Genomic DNA, 21,159 nt, shown 5'->3' with positions numbered 1-21,159 from the left:
ATCTGGGTTCTCCACATCAGTGGCTCTCAACCAGAGGGGACTTAGTTCCCCAGGGGACATTTGGCTCTGTCTTTTAGTATCTTATTTTAACTGGTGTAAATAATTGTACTTATTTACCTAAAGGCATTTTTGGTGAGGGTGGGGTCTGCTGTAATCTAGTGAGTAGGGGACTGGGATGCTGAGAAAGGACAGGACAGTTTCCACAACATCAACAACAACAACAAAATGTGATCCAAATGATGGCGTAGCTGCTGGGAAACCTAACCCCACATTAACCAGGAATAAAGACAAAGATCTGATGATTCAGTGAATTTCTCTTCCATCACATTCACTCTTGTTCAAATGGATGAGCCCCTGTGCCCAAATGTCATGACTGGAAAGATGCCATAACCAAGGCTTTTTTGGTACCCACTCTTTTGGCAGCCACTTCAAAAGTAAAGTGGTAGAGCAGCATCCAGAAATACAGAGCTGCATCTCAGGAGATGGAGAAGAGCCTGAGGAGAGAACGTGAGGCGCAGCCAGGCTTCCGTGGCTCACGTCCACCCTGATTCAGGCACTGTGTTCAGAGGATGAAAGGGGCTTTAAACATGGTTATTTAGGGCCTCAGTGAGCAGGACCAGTGCAGCCAGCTGCAGATGTGCAAAGACAAACTTGTCTTCACATGTCCGAGAACAGAGGAATCAGTCATGAATGTCAAAAAGTTCTCTAGGCACCAGAGGATGTCGTCAGTGTTTCTCCACCTTTTTTTTATTATTGATTCAGTGAGCATTTTAGATATTTTTTCTTAATCATCACCCCCAATGAAATTTTAATAATCACAGGTATATCTTTCCATCTGTTCATGTACTAGAGCCCATTGAAGGATTATAAGCCATTATAATATCTAAGTTTATACCCCCCCCAGAGCCATTTTTCATTCCTTGGCAATAATATCACCTTCAATGAGAATACATGGCTTAAGGGCTAAGGACGTAGCTCAGTGGCAGAGTGTTTGCCTATCACGCACATGACCCTGATTTCATCCCCAGCACTGAGAGGCAGACAGAGAATGGCTCACTCCACCACCCACCAATACTTTTTAGCTCCTTCCCCGGGCCCTCACTTTCTTTTTTAACATGTCTTTTCATTGTCATCCCCCCAATCTATATACCTTGTTCAACAATAATTGTCATTAAGTCAACATGCATATAAGTAATTTTTAAACTGTAAAGATCTATAAAAATGTTGGACATTACTAATAGTAAAAAAAAAATAAAACAATTAACTGATTGCTGCCCCATCCAAACCAGCCCTGCCAACTCTGACCCTCACCATTTGGGATAGCCTTTGGCCCTATCTTCCTGGACAGTTTTCAAGTTGGCTTCTTCTGCTACTAGAAGAACCAAAAGGAAGTTATTTAATTTTTTGTTTTTTAAATATTTTGACAGGAGGTGATAAGTACAATAGGCACATGGAGCTACCATTCATTAAAATGAGGTACGTTTCAGAAAGTTAGTATTGTTCCACCCAAAATCAATACTGACTTAAGTGGATAACTGCAGAGAATGTAAACATGTTGAACAAGAAGGAATAAAGGTTTCTGTTCTTCTATGTCAGGCTGAGCTGCAGGAAGAGAACCTCATTATTTGATTCATCATTAACCAAACTATGACCTTAGCATTCTGGATGCAAATAACTCAAGTTAATTAAATTTAATTGAAGTTTCTCTATCAAAGACCCTCAGAACCTCAGACTCAAGGTCCAAATTGCATTCAAGATTTTCCCCTCCTCCACCCCACACCATTCTGCATCCTTCTGGTTCTCTTTTCCACTTTCAACATGCTGCCAAATCAAAAACCTAGATTTTGTCCTTAACTTCTTCCACTGATCATCCATCAGCTATCTATTTTATCTAGTTAGCTTTTTACCTCTAAACTCAGGGGCACTTCACCTCTGAGATACATCCTCAGACCTTTTTTAAAACTTTTGAGACAAGGTCTCACTGAGTTGCTGAGGCTGGTCTTGAACTTGCAATCCTCCTGCCTCAGCCTCCTGAGTCACTGGAATTATAGGCGTGCACAACAGCATCCAGCCCTGGTTAGCATTTTTTAAGTTCATCTACTTTTCTCTTTCCCCAAGGCCCTCCCCACTTGATGTTCATGGCACTACCATCCTTTTCCTGAACCACTGACTTGGCTTCCTGCCTCTAAACTGCCCCCTTCAATCCAGAATCTTCACTATATTTTAGACGTCAGAAAATCCAAATATCTTAGTGCAGTTAGAAAGCCCCACGATCTGGTCTTTGTGTCTTTCATAGATTCTACTTCTCACCCATCTGAATTTATAGTTCTACTAATGTACCACACAGACATCTTTCTCTGGATTTTGGATCATGCTGTTTTTCCCACCTGGAATACCCTACTTTGTCCTACCTTCAATTTCTCTATTTTTTCAAACTTCAGGTCTCAATTTAAACATCTCTGCAAATTTTTCCTGGCTTGACCCCCTCCCAATCCTTTATTGGATGCCAGGCTATGAGCTTCCTATTAACAGCATTTATCACACTACAGTAAAATGATCCAGTTTACATATTCTTTCCGAGGACATTAAGTGCAATAGGCACATGGAGCTAGCATTCATAAAAATGAGGTGAATTTCAGAAAGTTAGTTTTGTTCCACCTGAAATCAATACTGACTTAAATGGCTAACTGCAGAGAATGTAAACCCATTAGGAGGCTGTTGTTGCAGTTCATGTGAGATTTGGTAGTAGTGGTGAGGGTTAGAGATGGTAGTTCTGGGTTTGGAGGAGGGTAAAGGCAGTTAATTGTTTTTTTTTTTTTTTTTTTACTGTTAGTAATGATGAACATTTTTTATAGATCTTTACAGTTTAAAAATTAAAAATTACTTATATGTATGTTTACTTAATGATACTTAGTAACTATTGTTGAACAAGGAATATAAATTGTGGGGACGACAAATGACATATTCTTTGAGGAAAAGGACTATCTCATTCCCAGAGTTGCTAGCACATAGTAGGCACTCAATAAATATCTGTTTAATAAACAAAAACATCAATCTCATCTCTATTATATGTAAAGGGCTCATTCCTCACATAATATTTAGGGGGAATATCATTTAACCAATCACAGAAACTTCCATTCTGAGAAACAGGGATATGTTTGAAGACTCAGATAAGAATAGGCCAACATTTAGAAGTTTCCTGTTTGAGAGAAATAGGAAATTGCATCCTAAAGCCAATAGCTCAGAAGTGCTAGGTCAAGTGATATGTGTGGGCAGAGCCGGGGGTGGTAAGCTAAGGATCCAAACACTTCAGTTAACTGACTTTTTTTTTTAATTGGTTGTTCAAAACATTACAAATATGATATTGACATATCATATTTCATACATTTGATTCAAGTGGATTATGAACTCCCATTTTTACCCCGTATACAGATTGCAGAATCACATCGGTTACACATCCACGTTTTTACATATTGCCATACTAGTGTCTGTTGTATTCTGCTATCTTTCCTATCCTCTACTATCCCCCCTCGCCTCCCCTCCCATCTTCTCTCTCTACCCCATCTACTGTAATTCATTTCTCTCCCTTGATTTTTTTCCTTTTCCCCTCACTTCCTCTTATATGTAATTTTGTATAACAATGAGGGTCTTCTTCCATTTCCATGCAATTTCCCTTCTCTCCCCCTTTCCCTCCCACCTCTCGTCCCTGTTTAATGTTAATCTTTTTCTCATGCTCTTCCTCCCTGCTCTGTTTTTAGTTGCTCTCCTTATATCAAAGAATACATTTGGTGTTTGTTTTTTAGGGATTGGCTAGCTTCACTTAGCATAATCTGCTCTAATGCCATCCATTTCCCTGCAAATTCCATGATTTTGTCATTTTTTAGTGCTGAGTAATACTCCATTGTGTATAAATGACATATTTTTTTAATCCATTCATCTATTGAAGGGCATCTAAGTTGGTTCCACAGTCTAGCTATTGTGAATTGTGCTGCTATGAACATCGATGTAGCAGTATCCCTATAGTACGCTCTTTTAAGGTCTTCAGGGAATAGTCCGAGAAGGGCAATAGCTGGGTCAAATGGTGGTTCCATTCCCAGCTTTCCCAGGAATCTCAATACTGCTTTCCAAATTGGCCGCACCAATTTGCAGTCCCACCAGCAATGTACAAGTGTACCCTTTTCCCCACATCCTCGCCAGCACTTGTTGTTGTTTGACTTCATAATGGCTGCCAATCTTACTGGAGTGAGATGGTATCTTAGGGTGGTTTTGATTTGCATTTGAATGACGTTTTTAATAGTGATATTACTTTGGCCAGAAAGCTACAGATTGTTCTGATTTTCTGAAGGGTTTTATGTATTCACAGGGTGTAGCCTACAAATTAATCAATTGCTTTCTATAAGAACTTGGCAAATACTTGGCAACTGATTACAATCTGGTTTTTAGCCAAATATCTAAGCAGAAAGTTTCTAACCTGGTTTTTATTGACACTTCACTCCCATGATGGTAAAGTATAGTTAAAGGAATGGTTAAAGGAATAGTCATTTTTAGAGTCATATTCTTTCTGCACCTTCCATATCTTATCATTAGCAAGACCTGAGAGCTCAACTTCCCCCAAAACGTACTGAGCCAGACATCTTTCACCATCTCTACTACTACAGTGTTCATCCAAACCTCACCTGAACTGCAACAACAGCCTCCTAATGGGATTTGATTCTCCTTGTCCTGCTCCCCATAAAGCTCGCCTTCCATTCCTACCCAGAATGAGCTATCTAAAGAGTAAATGAGATGATATAAATTCTCAGACTAAAATCTTCCAGTAGGATAATTTAGTGACTGTAATTCAGAAAACGAATAAGAAAATTGTTAAATTCATATCATTCCATACTTTTCTTCAATTAAAAGGGATAAACTGAGCTGAGGATACAGCTCAGTGGTAGAGCACTTGCTTAGCATGCATAAGACCCTGGGAGCAATCCCCACCACTCCAAAACAAACAAACAAAAAGAAGTGTGTGTGTGGGGGGGATGAACTACTAATGCACATATGTGGATGCCTCTCAAAAGCATACAACAAGAAGTCTTACATAAAAAAATTCACATTGTATGATTTCTTTTATATCTGGTTCCAAACAGAAGATAAGTAATACCTGCATATCTTAGAAGACAATCAGAACAGTGTTTTCCTCTGGACAGAGGAGACACATGAGGGAACTTTGTGGGCTAATAAAAATGTTCCTCATCCTGGTAAGAATTTAGTTTACATCACTGCAGAATTTGTCAAAATAAGTGATTGTGTGCTTATGATTTTTGTACTTCAATGTATGCAAATTTACCCCAAAAAATATAAATATTGAGTTCTAGTTAATGAGATACATGCTGAAATATTTATGAGAATTTACTGTTGTCTACATGAGATCGAAGGACAGGTAGACACATGAAAAGATGGACGGATACATTATAAGAGAACTATAACAAAAATGCTAATGGTAGAATCATGGTGAGGAGAATATAAATCTTCAATGTGAAATTCTTTCAGCCTTGCTGTTTGAATTTTTTATACTAAAATGATGGATAAGTAAAAACTTCTAAGGTAACCACACTTCTGGAATATTCAGTCAATGTGAGAATTCTGACACTCTCCCCAGTGAAATAAATATTTAAAGAGTAAAAACTATGGAAAAATATCCACTTAAAACCTCTAGATATTGTCCCAAGTATATAGCAAGCAGAGAACAGTAAGAGTCTGTGGCATATAAGCCACCACCTGATTTGATCTCCCCCCAGTTCAGTGTGACAGAAATTCTAATCCAAGCAGGGTGCACAAGAAGATGGAGCTTCCTCTCCTTCAAGGCTCTTGTCTGGGACGAGGGTTTCAAAACAGTGGGACTCTCCTTCCCTCCAGCTCTTTGTCTAAGATTAGGAAGGAAGGTAGCTAGCATCTCTCATGACCACACCAAGCTCTGCACTGAAGAAGCTCTTTCCGGGCAGGGGACTGGACTGCGACTCCCTTGCAAAATCTAATCCCAACTTGTAGGGCAGAAATCCTATCTAGGCACTGAATGCTGAGAATACTGGGTCCCACATGCCTCTACCCTTTTTCACAGTCATAGGTTCCATGCCAGGAGAAGCGAGCTGAAAAGACTAGGGGCTACCATCTACATCCAATACCCCACCTGTAGACCAAGGCAGATATGTCACTTCAGGAGAAGAGGACTACAGTCCCTGTCCCCTACTCTAGAGCAGTAGCCCAGAGATTATGTCCAAAGAGAGAAGTAGACCTTAAGAACGAACAGCTCAGTAGCTCTTCTTAGGAGGACTTAATTTATGTTTAAAGAAACATGGGGAAGTTTGTGCCTCAGTGTGTTGGCAAAAAACAATGAATATTTTGGAGGTAAGCAATTAGTAGAAGGCTCTTAGCTCTACCAAACTAGTAACAACAACTAAAGTGGCAGATGAGCTAGAAAATCAAAAGAGAGAACCAGAAAAATAGACAACTAAGAAAAGCCCTCCTGGATTCAAAGCAAGTCTCAAAGACTGCCCTCATATAGGGGCCTGATGGCTTGGATCAGACTGTAGAGCAATATGTGTCCCAGACATTGACAAAAACAATTTAAAAATCAGCTGGCAAGTGCTAGAGTCTAATAGTTCCATGTGCTACCAATGTAGTTAGACTACCCAGAAACTGAGACTGAAGTAAGGAGAGATAAGAGTACTGGTAAACAGCAGTAACCTAGCACTTCAGAGAGCCTGTGTGTACGGTTAAGGTTTGACTCTCAGAGAATGCATACAGTGGGAAAATATACTTCAGTAAACTATTCAGCCAATTAACTAAATAAATGAACAAACAAATAACAATAGGCAAGAGGAAGACCAATATCCAGAATTTCTACAAAATATTATCTGAAATATACAAATTTCCACAACAAGAAATTATGAGTCATGCAAAGAAACAAAAACATGTGACCCAAAACAAGAAGTTGGGGAGGAGGAACGAGCAATAAAAGCTGCCTTAGAGAAGGCCCAGATTTTGGACTTAACAAAGATTTCAAGGCCCCTATTTTAAGTATGTTCAAAGAATAAAAAGACACGATGCTTAAAGAATAAATAATTTTTAAAAGAATGAGTGAGGAGCTGGTAGCTAGTGGTAGAGTACTTGCCTAGTATGCATGAGGTCCTGGATTTGATCCCCAGTATTGCAAAAAATAACAAAAAGAACGAATAAAAATGAAAATGCAACATACCAAAACTATGGCATAGAGCTAAAGTAGTGCTTAGAAGGAAATTTTTAGCTTTAAATGTCAATATTTAAAAAGAAAAAAAAAATCTCAAAATCAATAAACTAAACTTCCACCTTAAGATATAGGGATAGAAAATCAAACTAAACCCAGAGCAGTCAGAAAGAAAGAAACAATAAAAGTTAAAGCAAAAATAAAGGGAATGAAAAACAGGACAAAATATAAGAATAAAATCAATGAAACCAAATTTGGTTTTTGAAAAGATCAACAAAATTGACAAAGCTTTACCTAGACTGATCAACAAAATGAGAGACAAGACTAGGTACTGAAATCATGAACGAAAGAGGGACATTAATCTTGAACTTAAAAAAATAAAGAGGGTTATAAGGGATCATTGAAAACAAACATATGTCAAAAAATGAGATAACTTAGATGAAATGGACAAATTTCTAGAAAGCCCCAAACTGCCAAACCCAACTCAAGAAGAAATTGAAAACTCCTATGATAGTAAAGATATTGAATTAGTAATTTACACTTTCTCATTAAGAAAATCCCCAAAAACATATGGCTTCACAGATAAATTCTACGAAACATTTAAACAATTATCATTAATTCCCTCAACTTCTCTCCAAATATAGAAAAGATAAAACACTTCCTAATACATTCCATAAGATCAATATTACCTTGATAGAAAAACCAGACAAACCAATCACCTACACACACAAAACTATGTATTACCCAGGTGTGGTGGCATGAGCCTGTAATTCCAGCACTCAGAAGGCCAAGGAGGTAGGATTAATTGAGTCTAGGAATTTTAGACCTCTCCGGGCAACATAGCAAGATCTGTCTCAAAAATAACTATATATTGATATCTCTTATGAATGTCAATGCAAAAAGCCTAACAAAACTAGCCAACTGACTCATATAACATATCAAAAGGTCTATATATCACAACCAAGTGGGAATTATTCCAGGAATGCAAAGTTGGTCTTACATTGGAAAATTTATTAGTATAATATGCCATGTTAAGAGAATAAAGAAAATAAAGGATAAAAATCATTTGATTATCTCAGTAGATGCAAAAAACACAACAAAATCCAACAACTTTTCTTGATTAAAAAAAAATCCACAAACTTAGATCTAAGAACTTCCTCAAACTGATAAACAGCATCATGAAAAACCCATAGGAAAAATCACACCTAGTGGTGAAGGAATTAAAAATTTCCCTCAAATATCAGAATCAATACAAGGGTGGTGAAGGAATTAATAATTTCCCTCAAATATCAGAATCAATACAAGGGTATCTATTACCAACCCTTTGCTGGAGATTCTAGCCAGGGCAACCGGACAAGAAATAAAAAGATTGGGGGAAAAAAGAAGCAAAGTGATCTCTATTTGCAGATGTCATGATCTTGTTTAAAGAAAATCCTAAGGAATCCACTAAAAAATTAGGTTGCAAGATACTAGGTTGGTAAACAAAAATCAACTCTATTTCCCTATACTATCAATGAACAAACTAAAATGAAATTTAAAAAACAATTACAATAACATAAACTACTTAAGAGTAAATTTCCTGGAGATGTAAAACTTGTACAATGAAAAGCCTAAAACAATAATCAAAGAAATAAGATCTAAATAAATGGAAACATGTATCCATGTTTGTTGGTAAGAAGATAGAATCCTTCACAAACAATAAGGAAAAACAGGTAAAGTTAAAAGTTGGCTGATAGAAAGGACTTCTCCTTCCCTCTATGGCTGATATTTATCATCTGTGTCTGCTACTAGGTTGCAGTGTCCTTTTACTGGACTGGGAAAAATTTTCTTTAGAGAAATTTGAACGGTCTTCCTAGGCAGCAAGTACAGTTAACAGTGTCGTGTTTGTCATAGCAGCACACTTGTCCCCAATATCTGGGCTCTTGGTGGATAAGACAGGGAAAAACATAATTTGGATTCTGTGTGCAGTGACCACCACTCGTGTGTCCCACATGATGCTGGTCTTCACCATGAGGAATCCTTGGATCGCTATGTGTCTCTGGGACTCTCCTATTCATTGCTCGCCTGTGCACTATGGCCAATGGTGGCATTTGACAGAAAATGCTGAAGTTCACCTGGATTGATGTTCCCAGATTGATGTTCCTGAACATCAGCTGGGCACTGCATATGGCTTCGTGCAGTCCATTCAGAACCTGGGGCTGGCCATCATTTCCATTATCACTGGCCTGATACTGGATACTCGGGACATTTGCTTCTAGAAGTTTTCTTCACTTCCTGTATTTCTTTGTCATTTTTATCTGTGGTCTTCCTTTATTTGATGAATCATGCCCAAGTGGGAACCTAAATTATTTTCTACTTTTGTGTATGCTTGAAAGTTTTCATAATTTTCTTTAATATTCTCAAGTCATAGATAACTACTACCTCCACCAAGAGGCAATTATAGTGGGAAAGTGAAGTCAGGGATGATGTGTATCTGCCCCAAAGCCAATGTTGAAGAAGAACAGGAAGCAGTAAGGTTCATGGACCACCTGTCATTCATTTAATCCTCCCATCACAACTCTGTAAAGTGACTCCACCTTAACCAAGTGATTGAATTAAACAACACCAAATGAATATGTATAATAACAACATATGATAAAAGCAATGAAAAAAAGGAAGCTGACCAAAGCCAACTTCTTGCAAAGCCATAGTGCAATATCACAATGAAGATGCTAACATGGATACAATCAAGATATAATTTCTATCATTATGTGCTATTTTTGTCATATTGAAGCAAAATTCTATTAAATAAAATAACATGTTTTACCAATAATTATATCCAGTGTGTTCTCACTTTTTTAAAGCCTACATATAAAAAACCTACCACAGCAAAATAGTAATAGTAGTCATCTCTGGGCATGAAGATTACAAGTAGTTAATTTTTATTTACTTATTGAGTTAGTTTTATAGTTGTTACATTTTTCTTTTCTAATTGGACCAAAATTCACATAATATTAACTATTTCAGAATGTACTATTCAATGGCATTTAGCACAAACATTTCTTTCTATTTTCAAAGCATTTTCATCACCCTAGAAGAATATTCTGCACCTATTAAGTACCCACTTATTATTCCCTCTCCCTGCCCAGTCCCTGGAAATCACTAGTCATCTTTCTATCTCTATGAATATTCTGGATATTCCACAGAGAAGAAATCATACAATATGTGACCTCTGGTTTCTTAGAATATTTTAGAGACTCATCCAAAGCTGAAGCATGTATCAGTATTTCATTTCTTTATTATGACTGAATATTCCATGATATGTATATATCATAATTTGTTTAAATTTATTAATTTACATTTAGGTTGCTTCCACCTTTTGACCACTGTAAATAGTGTTTATATGAACATTCAGATGAAAGTTTTATTTGGACACCTGCCTTCAATTATTTGGGGTATAAACCTACAAATGGAATTGCTGAGTCATATGGCTATTCTATATTTACTTTTTTGAGGAATCAACAAACTATTTTCCAATTTACATTACAATCAAAAATTAATAAAGGTTTCTACTTCTCCACATTCTTGCCAGTAATAAATAACAGTAATATTATTTTCTGACTTGTTTTTTTATTATAGCCTACTAAATCAAAGCCTCAATGGTATCTCATTGAGGCTTTGATTTACATTTATCTAATGACCAATGATGTCAAACATCCTTTTAATATGCTTGTCAATCACTTGTATATTTCCTTTGATGAAATGTTATCTCAAGTGTGTGTTATTTTTAATTATGTAATTGATAATGTATTTTATTTTTTTAATATTTATTTTTTAGTTGTACACAATACCTCTATTTTATTTGTTTTTATGTGATGCTGAGGATCAAACCCAGGGCTTTGCATGTGCTAGGCAAGTGCTCTACTGCTAAGCCACAACCCCAGCCCGATAATGTATTTTAAAACAGAGGAACAAAATATTATATAACTGTTTATACATATAATTTTCTTATTCCTAATGAAAAATAAAATTTAATATGGTGTTGGGTGCAGTGGCACATGCCTGTAATCCCTAAAGCTCAGAAGGCTGAGGCAGGAAGATTTCGAGTTCAAGGCCAGCCTCAGCAATTTAGCAAGGCATTAAGCAACTCAGTGAGACCCTGTCTCTAAATACAATACAAAAAAGGGCTGGGATGTGGCTCAGAACTTAAGTGCCCCTGGGTTCAATTCTCACTACAAAAAAAAAAAAAAATGGTATCTGTTTTATTAAAGTAATGGTTCTGTTTTTAAAAATTCCCAAATGTGTGATGGCTAAAACACAACTAAATTTTCTCTTTTGCCGAAATAAACAACATAGTCAGTAAATGGCTCTTCTCTAGGCTCCTCCTATTACATGGCTCTGCCACCTCCAATTCACAACTTCCTAGAAAGCACTGGTCCAGTACTTGATAATGTATTTTCAAAACAATGCCCATTTGCCTTTATTTTAAGTATAAAAATGAAGAGCCATCAGGATTACATTAACCCCAGGTAGAGCTTCGTACAGTGAACACTGTAGGAAGCAAAGAAAGAATGTGAGTGGAATACTGCACCATGGAATGTCCACTGGAAAGGAAAAGAAGTTGTAACAACACAGGGGTACTAATGGACTTCAGAGGAAATATATGAAGAGATTAGAGGGCTTAAAGTGCAAAGTGTAAGGCTGCAAGAAAGCTGAAGGATAAACAGATTATGATCAGGAAATTATATATCAGGATTTAATATTGTGAAAATATTGCAGTCTAGTTTGGATGATGACAAAGAGCAAAGGTCTGGCTTTGGGAGTAGAATTCACAGCTCCTCAGGTTCAGAATAGGCAAGAGGCTGCAAAGTTAGGGTGTTGGCCAGATTATTCACAGAGATGTTGAAATTTCCCACATGTCAAGGGTCAAAGTAAACAAAGGATAAGGCCCAGAAAGGATATAAAGTAATGTAGCTGTGTTTTAAAGGAGGAGAATTATAGCATGAGTTCATGGGTATCAACATCCTAACAGTCCAATAGAGTCAGGATCATGTGAAAACAGCAATTTCATATTAAACCTAAGCCATGTTAAATTTAAATGAAATGATGGATTAAAAAGAAATCGTCCTTGCTCTGGCCTCTGGAGAGAAAAATTAAAACTCTCTTATGAGATGTACAAACAGTCCATCTCATGGCTTTGACATTGAATGTATTCTACCTAAATGGTCTGGGAGACCCCAAATTGAGAAAATCATATGAAAAGTGATCCTGGCCAGTTAGATCAGCAGTTTTTAATACTGGAAAAGAAGAGACAGGGGTACTGGGGAATGTCTAGCAGTCTGTCATATCAGTCCATATTTCTGTTGCAAAGAAAGATAATCAGTAAAATACTTTAAAAGACTAAAACAAACTACAGTAACATCAACTAGGGAGCGAGCATTAAAATAAAGATACAACATCAGAAAAGGAAGACGTAAAGTTTCCAGTAACTCCCCTGTTGAAAATGCATGCTCTAAAGCTAAAATCTATTTAATGGAAGTATGGAGCTAGAGGAACAAGTTAAACAACACCACACAGAAGCAAACACACACGTCCAGAATATGGGAAATTTTATAGGCCACTCATTTCTGCACCAAGTCAGAGGCATGAGAAGAAAAGAATAAGAAATAAGAGGAGGTTCTTTAGATCAAGAAAGACTTAGACACAAAACTAAAAAAGCAATGTTTGAACTTTGGATTCTGATTCAAATGAAACCATTAAAAGACATTTTGAAGGAAAGCAGAGATACCTAAATATCTGATGCAATGTGGCACCATAGTTAAGAAATTGGGTTTTAGAGATGTGAACTGCAGTGTGTGGGGGAAATGACTTGATGTTATTTATAATTTTTCAGTAAAGGAAACAAGAGAGGGGCTGGGGTTGTGGCTTTTAGTGGCAGAGTGCTTGCCTAGCATGTGTGAGGCACTGGGTTCAATCCTCAGCACCACATAAAAGATAAATAAATAAAGGTATTGTGTCCAACTACAACTAAAAATAAATATTTAAAAAAGAGAACCAATTTCAGATATAACATATGGTACAGAGAGGGACTAGAGTTGTGGCTCAGTGGGAGAGCACTTGCCTAGCATGTGTGAGGCATTGGATTCGATTCTCAGCACCATATAAAAGATAAATAAAATAAGCACTTTATACCCTCAAATGAACCAACAATGACAAGGTCACCCCATCTAGCTCTAATTCACAAACTTAAGTACTTCCTGTAAATGTGGACTCCATAATAATATCCCCAACTTTCAAAATGTTAAACCCTGAAATAATGTTGATCTTTTGTATAAAACACGAGAAAAAAGTTATGTTTCCCACTGTGAAGAAATGAATGCACACTAATAAGATTGCAGGATTTTTTTCTTTAAAAAGTTTTGAGAAGAAAAAAAAATTTTTTTTGAGAGACTGGGGATGTAGTTCAGTGGTAGAACACTGGCTGGCATGGCCTAGGCCCTGATTTTGATCCCTAGTACCACCAAAAAAAAAAAATTTAAATTCCTTTAAATGCTAAACCCATATTTCGGCTGGTCTTCTTTTTCTAATATTATGATTAATTTAACAAACATTTAAAGTATTTATATAAACTTTATAAATTGGCAAGATCAATATGATTTAGAAATGCACACATAGAGTCTGCAAGAGCAGAGCAGCAATGTGCTCGCCTGGATGGCAAGCTGTCTGCTTCCTGAGGGGTGATCTCAGTGAATACCCCGTGGCCTCACGCTGGGCCTTCTGCTTCCAGCATAGACATTCCATTATCCTTTAATCTGATTAGTTCCACAGTATCATAGGGTCCTCTAAGTGGCCGTGGAAACCGCTGAGAGAGGGGCTCCAGCTCCCAAGCCACCCGTATGTTCTCGTCACAATCGCCAGCCACCGCTGCCTCAGTACCTTACACTTCTACCCTGTGTGCGTGTTCCAGCCACATTTGCATTGTGGTCATAGAGAAATGACTGATAAGATTGTATCTGAGAATTATAACCACATTTCTTGATAAATTATACAATTTCCATTTCCATCAAGAAATATATTACTCAGATTTTTAGTGAAAATTAAGAATGAAAGGTGATGTTTTTATGCAAAAACTTAAAAGGAAAAAAAAAGAAATGCACACATAGACATTTATTGGGGCTTTATACTTGATTAACTTTGGGTAAATGTTCAATTTTTAAATAATGGGCATTCCATTTTAGTTATAGGATTTCATATATACATATAAATACAATACACATACATATATAATACATATATGTACCACATATAACATATATTGTTAGTTTGCAAGATCTGTGAAGCTGAGAGAGATTTATATTTAAAAAAAGATTTCCATGATGACTGCGTATTGTCAGTTCTTCATTGTAATTCTTTCTTTTTTCTTTGTATTTTTCCAGATATATGTTAGTTGCATACTTGTTTGTAATTATACTATTTCCTACAGGATTCTTCTTTGTGATATAATAAGAGTCAAATTTTTGTCCTTATTAATGTTACTCAATAAATAATACTTGACAATTAATAGTTCCAAAAAGTTATTTGATTTATAATTTGTGTAGTATGTCTTTTTCTTTTTTTATTTTCTATACTTTAGTTGTTTAGTTTTAAATATTTTAGTAGCTTTAGTCTTAATTGTCTTAGGAATAATAGTATGGCTTGTTAATGAGGTATGTAGCTCACATGTCCTCTCTGTTGGGCTATCTCTTCTCACTGCCTAGATGTGACCTTAAATAAATGTTCTGTGTTTCTGGCATCTCTAAGTTCTTGGGATCTTCAGTGAAGCTCCAGTTTCACTTTCACAGCTTCATAATTGCCCTCAGGGGCCACTCACAGGAATTCCAACCCTGCTCACACATTGCCTGGCCTCCCAGGCCTTCCTTTGAAATCTCAGTGGGAGCCTCCTTGGTCCCCTAACTCTAACATTTTGCATTCCTCTGAAACCAGCACCAATGTGGATGAAGCCAAGGTCCACCACCAACTGGAACAGTAGCAGGCCTGCTTAGACTCTGGCTGTAGTGGTCTCTGAGTGCCTGGATGACTGAACACAGTGAACCAAATCCTGGGGAAATATCTTTTCTAGGTGGTCCTGTGGCAGCAGGGTGCTCCTACAGTCTCTTCTTAAAGCAAAGTTTTTCAAATGAGTCTTCATTTTTAGACCTTTGAGCCTGTGAATAATAGGATCTTACTAATTCCTCAGGTGCCCTCAAGGCAACTTTCCTATTATCTCTGTACAAAGAACTTGGTTTCTCTTTAATGGCTCTAATATCTTTAGCAACCACAATTTTATATGCACTTTTCTGGCTAAACTACAAGTTTTTAAAATCTTTCTGCTCTGCTTTTTTATCCTAATTCTCACAGTAAACCTAGCCAAAAGCTACCAGCAATACTCATGCCACTCCTCAAATGCTATGCTGCCTTGAAATTTCCTCCACCCAATTAATTATCCCATGACTTTAAATTCATCCTCATTGAAATACCCAGGACATGCACAAAATGTACCAAGTCCTTTGCCAGAATGTAACATGAATGACCTCTAGTCCAGTTTCCAATAGAGTCCTCACAATTCCATCTGAAACCTCATGAGCTGGGCAAAGTGGCACACACTTGTAATCCCAATGACTCAGGAGGCTGAGGCAAGAGGATCACAAATTCAAGGCCAGTCTCAGAAACTTAGCAAGACCTTGTCGAAAAATAAAATTAAAAGGGCTGGGGACATAGCTCAGTGATAAAACCCCAGGTTCAATCCCCAGTAGTAAAAACAAACAAAAAGTCTGAAACCTATGCACACAATCTTTACCATCCTGTTGGCATTCTGGTCCTTTGAGCTTCCACCGTAATTGCCCACTAAATTCTGCCTACAACATTTTAAGGCCTTTCTAGTCTGCATCTCCAGACTTTTCCAAACTCCTCTCACAAACCAGTTCCAAACACTTCTGAAACATATGGTCAGGTATAGTCACAGCAAAGCCCCCACTTCTGGGACCAAAATCTGTACTAGGTAGGGTTCTCTAGAGGAACGGAACTAATAGGAAATGTATGTGTACCATTATGAAACAGGATTTATTAGGGTGTCTTACATCATCAGAAGCTGGACAGTTACTCAATGACTATCTACACACTAGAGAACCAGAAGAACCAGTAGCTGCTCAGTCCAAGAAGCTAGAGCCTCAGAATGAGAGGGACCAATGGTGCAGCCACATCCAAGATTAGAGGCATGGAAACTCCCTCAGGAATAGCTTTACAATGGAAAAGTGAAGAAGCTGGGTCTGACATCCACACACAATGGCAGCAGCAATAGACACACCTGCTCAAGAATAACAGAGCTTGCATCTTCTAGGGCTTCCTCTGTTCACTTTGCTGCTTCTGGCTTTCCTAGCTACAGGACAGTGCTGCTCACATTCAGAGCAAATCTACCCTTCAGTTTACTGTCCCACATGGCAATGTCTCTGGAAACACCCATTAATCTCTTAATCCTAGGTTTATCTCAATCCAATCAAGTTAATAATCCAGATTAACCATCAGAGATATATTACCAATACTCTCTTCCAGTCCTCGAGCATAAGCTATTTCTTTGTGTCTTCTTCGGTTTCTTTCACCAACATTTCATAGTTTTCATTATATTAGTCTTTAATTTTCTTAATTAGATTGATTTTTAATTTTTACTGTTTTGATGCTACTATTAACCGTTTTCTTAATTTCATTTGGGGTTGTTATTGTTAGTGTATAAAAATATAACTGATGAATATTGCTATGGTATCCTTCAACTTTGCTGAATTTAGTTATTTTAACATTTTTTTGTGGAATATTTAGGATTTTCTACATACAAGACCATGTCATCTATGAACAGAAACTATTTCTTCTTTTCTAATTTAGAGAATTTTCTTTCTTTTTCTGTCTAATTGCTCTGGTTATAACTTCCAATACTATATTGAATAGAAGTGTTGAGAGCAGGGATTCTTGCCTTTTCCCTGATCTTAGAGGAAAAATTTTCAGTCTTTTCTCATTTAATATGTTAGCTGTAGGCCTTTTGTAGGTAACCCTTATTCTGTGGACAAAATGTCTTCTATTCTTAATCATTCAGTGAAAAGATATTGCATCCTGTCAACTGCTCTTTCTGCATCTGTTAAGATGATTTTATGTGTTTTGTCCTTCATTCTCTTAATGCAGTATATTATACTGAGTGATTTTATATGTTAAACCATCCTTGCATCCTAGGAATAAAGATCACTTAGTTAGAATGCATACTCATTTTAATGTGCTGTTGAATTTGGTTTGCTAGTACCATAATCTTTTTATTGTTCTAATCTTAGTTTAGACAATATCAAAGGAACACATTTTGGCTTTAGTTTTAAATGCAGCATAACATGAAAATGCTTTAAATATTGATTATCAGGTTACTGTCTCAAGGAATGAGAATTGAATTCTGTGCTTGAAATATTGACAAATATTAAGATAGCCATGTTCGGTTATACAGATTGTTTTATTTGAGGAATTGGACATTACCTCCTACATAATATGCTTCAATCTGAATGTCAAACAACAACAAAAAAGCTTATTGGGAAGGTACCATGAAACAGTTTGGCCAATAGCATTGGATTTTCACATTTATGACATATGAAATGTGTCTATAAACATACAATAAATAAAGTACGAGTAAAATGTTCCAGGAACTCTGTTCTTCTCCAACGAATACAATAACTCAAACTTTAGGGTAATTAAAATATAGCCCTTTGTATAGTAATTTGCAAGTACATAGTGTAACAAAGAGTCTCTCCTTGATCAAATTCCAGCCAGGTTCTTCTGAGTCCTTTCTCAACTAGCCTCCAGGGACTTGAACAAAACACTAATGCAATTTCTAATATCTCTGTACCACACCCCAGGATGACCGAGTTTGTTAGTAGGTGTTCTATTGCTGTGACAAAATTAGTTGAGAAAATCAACTTACAGAAGGAAAGATTCATTTTGGCTCAGAGTTTTGAGGTTTCAGTCCATGGTCAGTTGGTTCCAAGGCAAAAACATCATGGCAGAAGGGCATGGTGAAGGAAAAATCACGCATCTGAAAAGGAGAGGAGAGACCTTAGAATCAGAGAGGAGGAGGAAGGGATCAAGAACAAGATATAGCCATCCAGGGCATGCCCCCAGTGACCTACTTCCTGCAATGAGTCCTCACCTCCTATAGTTTCCATCCTTACCCGAATAATACAATCAGATTATTAATCCATCCATGGATTTATCCAAATGAGATCAGAGCCATCATGATCCAATCACTTCCCAAGAGTCCCACTTCTGAGCAAAGCTATATTGGAGACCAAGCCTTCAACACATTAGCCTTTGGGAGAATTCCAGAGCCAAACTATAACACCCAGGACTTGCTTAAACCACCGCCAGAGAAATCTCAAGGCTATCAAAGGAGTTTATTTATTCCAGCCACCACCTGAGATTGTGTCCCTGTCTCCCAGCCTCTCTGGGAAGATGGGAGCCCAACTTCCTTAATCTTCATGTAACAGTGAACCTAGATGGACTGCAAACGGACCAACCCCTTCCTTCTTATTTTGTAACTTTTCATTGCCCCAATGCTGAACCTACCAGTTCATTCCCCTATTCCTTTACTATCACCTCGGTACAACCTGAAGTTCAGTTCAGATCATGCTGGAATCCTCCCTATTATAATAGCATTCTACTGATTAAAACCTGTCTTCACTTTAACTAGTGGCTTTATCTTTGACAAGACCATAAAGGTGGATTTCTTTTTCCCCTCAGAGGCACAGGCTTCTTTAGAAAAGTAGGCACATATTCAAGGAAGAATGCAGGCCATCTCCAGAGGGAGGACAGGCCGGATTCTTTGTTCTGAGTAGAGGTCTTACCATATGGCAGGCACTGGGGACCATGAGAGACGCGATTCTTTGGAGTTAAGTTCCAAAGGTCCTTACTTTTGGAAACTGACACAGGGTAAATGGAATTCCTGGGCTTCTCAATTCATTGGATTTGCAGGGACTGGCCCGAGATTGGAAATAGATTAACAGGTGTGTACAACACTCAGGGATGATTTGTCAAATTCCTAGAAACCTTCTGCCAGACGAGACCCAAACTGGGAGCACAGGAAGAAGAGAATCTCACAACAGAACTTAGGACACGAGGAAGCCAAAGGAGGAAATAAAACTGTACCCTCTACCTAAGAAAACCAGGAGCTGCTTAGAGCCAGAAAACCTCACCGCCCGCTGGGATCTGCGCCTGCGCACTGGAGGGCACAACACACGCGTGGTCCCTGACGACAGCGCACGCGCCCTAGCACCGCAGCGCCCCCTCCCCCGCGCGCGCGCATCTGCGCCTGCGCAGCCGTGGCATCTACAACGGGCGTTGAGGGTTGCTAGGGAGAGGAGTGGAACACTTTGTGCTAGCTGTTCTGCGGTTTTCTAAGTGAGTCACCTGATAGGCGGTGTTCGGGCACAGGTGAATTCACAGCAGAGCTCTTGTCTCCGATCTTGTAATGTGTTCTTAGTGTTATCTCATGACACTCAGATGCTAGTATCCGGAAAGCCAAAAAAGCTAAATATCAAAGTTTGTTTGGAAACAGCTCCTGCCTGGGAAGAGGGAGAGTGTTTTTATCTGAAGACACCCACGAAGTGATGGACACTTCAATATGTCATCCCTCCTTCGACCTCCGTAGGGCTCAGAATTCTAAAGCTGAGTGATAGTTGGTTTGAAAAAAGGAAAGGGACACACGGAGACCCTTACATATGCACAGAATATTCTTGGTTATGAACCGGCTACTGATAAGTGTATTCATTCCTTCAAGGGGTGGGGGAATTGGATGGCTAGAGGATGGGATAGAAAAGAAAGAGGGTTTGTTTGTATTGTATGAAATTTTTCCAGTGTGCATGTACTACTTTTTAAATGTTTGAATGTTTACTTGACACATTTATCAAAATGTAGACACCAAGGACATTCAGGAATTTAAGAGGACTGAGCAGAATTCTTTTAGTAATGCGGGATAGAATTATCTATACATTCGAAGCTAAAATGTCTTGTGTAAAGCACAGAGTCTTCCTGTTTATTTCTGGACAGAGATCTATGGGGGGTTGGTAGCAGGAGACAGGAAAAGAGGAGCCAGGCATTTTTTGAAAATTTTTGGCAATGTTGTCATACAGGAAACTGACATCTTTATCATTTCAATCATTGTGTATTCATTTTGGATCTGCTGAAGAGCATTGAAAGACAAATGTTTGTGTGAACTCCCTGAACTCAAACATGGATTGGAAGGGGAATTTAATCTTTATTTTTGTAAAGGTAATTAATTAGATGTGACTATTAGGGTTAAGGCTCAAAGTTCCTCTTCTAGTTAAGAAAACTTCCTTTGGTGAGAAATGTCCACATTGGTTAAGGTGTAGTCCCATCCCCAACCAACCTTGCAAGATAATTTTGGGCTTCCCTTCTCTAAGGGAAGTGTCAAAAGAAAAAATTAAACAGGCAACTGTACCTAAGGGGATTTGCAGACAAAATGTTCATGCAAATCTGGAACACTTCTCATTTGCTAGTCAAGCTGAACTTTGTGTCCCAAAATAATACTGGGTCTAGGCAAGGGTACCAGAGGATGGGAATCCAAAAAAGTTGAAAGTATGAAGTTCAAGGATAGAGGTTATAATTTGTTACTTTGGGGTTTCCCTTGTTTATAAGCAGAAAGCCAGAAGTTGAGCTCCCAAATAAAACATTCTAGGAGTTATGTTTCTTAAGTAACTCCAAAAATTAGTACATCTATGAAGAAATAAATTCTACAAAGAAATAAGCCAACTGGCTAATATATCAACAGACAGAGTAGGGCCTGGAGATTCCCCTACAGAGGAGGAAAAACACATCACAGAGAAGCATACCTGATACAATTTATTTTAAAAAAGAAGAAAAATAATTTATGTCCT

At 37.8% G+C, this 21,159-nt stretch overlaps 1 long non-coding RNA gene and 1 pseudogene across 1 annotated transcript in view; one reads left to right on the top strand and one right to left on the bottom strand.

The window, feature by feature from the left end:
- Window positions 1-19,477, bottom strand: part of LOC143384031 (uncharacterized) — a 46,519-nt gene extending 27,042 nt beyond the window's left edge. The window contains exons 1-2 of the long non-coding RNA XR_013089241.2: window positions 19,419-19,477; window positions 18,192-18,302 (exon numbers count right to left, since the gene is read on the bottom strand). This is a non-coding gene — a long non-coding RNA (uncharacterized LOC143384031). The remainder of the gene's footprint in view (window positions 1-18,191; window positions 18,303-19,418) is intronic.
- On the top strand, window positions 7,672-9,572 carry LOC143384131 (lysosomal dipeptide transporter MFSD1 pseudogene; annotated as a pseudogene).
- Window positions 19,478-21,159: the final 1,682 nt, after the last annotated feature.

Source organism: Callospermophilus lateralis, chromosome 18 (assembly GCF_048772815.1).
Source record: "Callospermophilus lateralis isolate mCalLat2 chromosome 18, mCalLat2.hap1, whole genome shotgun sequence".
Taxonomy (NCBI): domain Eukaryota; kingdom Metazoa; phylum Chordata; class Mammalia; order Rodentia; family Sciuridae; genus Callospermophilus; species Callospermophilus lateralis.
The sequence above is the reverse complement of the archived record's forward strand: the minus strand, read 5'-3'. Positions and strand labels throughout refer to the sequence as shown.